We start from the raw sequence: 4195 nt of genomic DNA on the forward strand, positions 1-4195 counted from the left end.
AATGAGACAGCAATGAGAATTTAAATTATGGAATAATGCAAATTATAGGAGAAAGATTGATGGGCAGGATTAATGCCCCTTTTGAGAGGAAAGGGAAGGGTTGTCCTTGGGCCTCCTCCAGAACCAGCTTTGTTCAGTCTCCCTCTCTCAAGAGGACCCCCTGTAGCCAGCCCTAACATGGCTTCACATGGGGCAAGTCTCTGGCTTCGAGGCCCTGGTTCTTCTCAGTCCCTGGCTTCCCGAGTGTTGCATAGCATACCCATCTCTGAAAACTCCTGTTTGCTCAACTCCTGGGAAGGTGGTGGTGTTTTCTTCTTCAAGGAGGGGTCAGAGTGCCAATGGGTCAAACGGCACTACCTCAAAACAGGCTACCCAAGAGAAGTTGTGCAATCTTCATCCTTGGAGGTTTTCAAGTTGGGGCTGGTCTTGCTCTGAGCAGGGGGTGAGATCAGATGCCCTCCCGAGGTCCCTTCCAACACGCATTGTTTATGATTTATTGTGTCACTCCAGTTCCCTCTGTCCTTATCTGCCCCAGAGGCCTTCTCCCTGTCTGCCCTGGGACTACCCTTTTCACCAGGTCTCTCAGAGCCTCATTTTTCTCCTCGGGCCCAGTCAGCCACACTTGCAACAAAACAATTAATAAACTAACCTAAACACTCAAACAATATAATGAAACACGGCATCATGGAAAACCAATCAGAGAACCATCTGTGACAGCTGAAAATTGTGTCTAAGGTGCTTGCTGAACGCTGTGATGATTAGACCAAGTGTTTTTCTGTCATTTGTTCAGATATTAAGCTACATGTTGTTGTTAAAAAGCCTGATTAAAGTCAAAGCTGTAGTAACGCCTAGTAAATTTAGCAAAGCCTTGTAGAAGTAGTGGTAAGCTTAGTGGCATAGTTAAAATTAACCTTATCAGAAGAATGCAAGGCTTGTACTGCTATTGGTCAGTCCTAAGAATAATTATAATGGGAGAATCTGGATGGCTGTAAATTATCAGCATAGCTCAAAAGTTATAAATTGGCTGGCACATCCAGAAATCATTTAGAAGGAAGATACAGCTCTGTGAAAGGAACTACTAATTAGCTGCTGACCTGGATCAGTGGGCCCGTGGATCTCAAGGAGCCCGAGGACGGAATACTAGGGTCCTTCCCGGTACCTCTTGGACAGCACTGATCGGGGAGCCTGACTTCACTGGGCTTTGCAGAAAATAAACTTGTCATACATCAGGCATCAGAGGGGACTGCCGATAAGTTGCTGATGCAAATTATTATTGTCTGTCCTTGTTTTGTTATTTACGCGTAGTTGTGTGTTTGTTAAGTCAATAAACCTTTCTTACCTTTCTACCCCCGACCACACACTCAATCCTGAACCCTCTGCAGGTGGCTGGGACACTACCTGCCCCTGGGGTGAAAAGGGTATAAAGGTATCCTGCTTCTGAAGTTATTTACAGCAAAACCTACTCACACTTAGCCCCCACTATGAGAAGCGCAGGTTAGAACTTAGCCCACTCACCCCTTTGTCACATCAGGCCTGTTTAATTTAGGAAGCACTTTGGTACCAAGATCTTCTTTAGAATCAAAGTACTTCAGAAAAGTGAGACCCTCCCCTATATTCAAAGACATTAATACAACCTGAGGATTACGATTTTGCTGCATTTTGGTTGCAAAGAGCCTTCCTAGCCACAAAATTATGGATGCATGGCTGTTCAGAAGCAAAAAGCAAAAGCCCCAAACTGACTACAAATACTTGTCCCCCCTGCCTCCCACTAGATCACTGAGGTCACAACATCAAAGGCTCAAAAGTCTAGAAGTGTCAGAATTAAGATCCCTTGTACAATCTTAATTTAACCTCCTGGTGAGTATGAGTTATGAACTAGTCTTATGCAGCAGTGGGTTGCGGGGAGAGGAAAGACTCACTTGGAAAAGGTAAATGATTGCTAAGCCAAGACAAAGCAATTATATCCTGGTTTCTACACTGTGCTCCTGTGTGATGCTGGAGAATTTTTCCACATTTTTCACACATTGGTCACCCATGAGTTTTCTGGTGGCCAAACCTTATTTATTTAATTTGTATGCTACCCTTCCCATCAAAGCCTCAGGGCCACTTATAAGAGAACAGAATAATTTATAAAACAACAGAACAAACAAGAGAACACCACAACTTAAAAAAGCAAAGAGAACATGAAGTTCTCATTCTCGCTGAGCTCTCATACAAGCAACTAAAGTCAATGAAAGCATTATATCCTAGGTGCTCTGAAAAATAAATAAATAAATCAGATTTCAGGCACTTAACAGTGAATATTCACTATGAGTTACTTGGCCTTAAATTTTAAGTTTGGACAAGTCTGTGCAAGATTTTCTAGGTTTTCTTTACAAAGTGAACTATAACAGCAAATTCTACCATCTGGCATCAATATTAATAACTACACAGTCATTAGCATTAGAGGTTTCAGACTCACCGTGTAGACTTTTGAACTTCTGTTGGCAAGGTAAATGATAGCAGGAATAGATGGATGTCCTCTGTGTGGATAAGCATAGGGGGGGGATGAGATGCACACATTGCCAGTGGTTTTCAAACTGTTGTTGACAAAAGAGGAATGAGGAGACTTGGGGATTTGGGGTTCTGTTCCAGGTTGTGACAGCAAGCATGTCCTAGTGGGCACAGATAAAACATAACCCTTTCTACACTCTACCTCCAAACTCTTCTCCATTCTGCCTCCTCTTGGCAGCCCCATTGTCCTCACCTAGCTATAGCCCCAGGCTCTACTTCTCAGCTCAGTCCCCCCTCAACTTCCAGACTCCTTGGTTGGCTATCGTAGTTCCTTCTCTCTCCCATTCCTGTCTCATCACCCCACCAAAATCAGTCCCTATTGCTTCTGACTTGCCATGTACTTCTTATCCAATTTCAGACCCTCTTTTTCCTCATCTTTCTCCTTAGTTCCAAATACCCCTTTCCCAGCATCAGGAAATTAAACGGCAAATTTCTATTCTCTGGGCATGTGCAAACTGCATTTTTCAAAGATTTGCTACAAAACCAGGAACACGCACATTCCTGAGACGTGTCATTTCCTCTATCATATTTCAAGTCTCTTCTCCAGAACATGGGCACCCCAAAACTTCAAGATAAGGCACAAAAATAAACAAACAAACCATTTTGGCTGAACTATACCAAAACAACTCTTTGAACTATACCAAAACAACAGGACTTCAAGGCTCTGGGGGCCAAGCATAAGGAGACGGGGCGCAGGTGGTATTCTCCTCTCTTTTTCCGGTGAGTAGGCAGGGACGGTGACACGAGGCCTGCATTGGCAAGGTCAACCGGCGCTTATGGAGTTGGTGCCACCAGGCGGGCCTTGGGTTCCTAGATAATGACCCATGCTTTCGGGCAGAAGATTTGCTGGGGCGGGATGGGCTTCACCTCTCTCCTAAAGGCAAGCGTGTCTTCTCTTCCAGGTTGGCTGATCTCGTACGGCGAGCTTTAAACTAGCCTCGCTGGGGGAGGGACCTCAGGAAGACGTAGAGATACCACCCAGTCAAGACAGATGACACATGCAAGGAGTGCCCAGGTAAGAAACAGGGGTCCGGATAGTCTTCCGAATCGGGGGGTGGCATGCACAGGTATGCAAGGCCTTAAATGCCTGTATACCAATGCTCGGAGTATGGGGAACAAACAGGAGGAACTCGCCCTCAGAACAGCCAGTTCAAACCCAGACATAGTAGGGATTACAGAAACATGGTGAGATTCATCCCACAACTGGGCAGTTAGCATTGGGGGCTATAGACTCTACAGGCGAGATAGAGAAGGAAGGAAGGGATGGGGTGTGACACTCTATGTCAAAGAGCAATACACATCCTCTGCCAGCAAAATGGGGTCGGAGGAGGGGCAAGCTGAAGTGCTCTGGGTCAAGATACAAGGGGGTCATGGGGAGGGGGATTTAACGTTGGGGGTCTACTGCAGACCCCCCAACCAAGGGGAAGAGCTGGACCGGGAAATTTCAGGCCAGCTTGCAGAGGCACTTAAGGCAAGGGATGTAGTTGTCACGGGTGATCTAAATTACCTGGACATCTGCTGGGAGGAGCAGTCAGCCAGATCAGACCGTTCCAGGAGGCTCCTGGCCAAGATACAGGACCTCCACTAACCCAGGAGGTGCACAGTCCCACCAGAGGAAATGCCCTGTTGGACCTGGTCCTGG

This window comes from Alligator sinensis, unplaced genomic scaffold (assembly GCF_000455745.1).
Source record: "Alligator sinensis unplaced genomic scaffold, ASM45574v1 scaffold177_1, whole genome shotgun sequence".
Lineage (NCBI taxonomy): Eukaryota > Metazoa > Chordata > Crocodylia > Alligatoridae > Alligator > Alligator sinensis.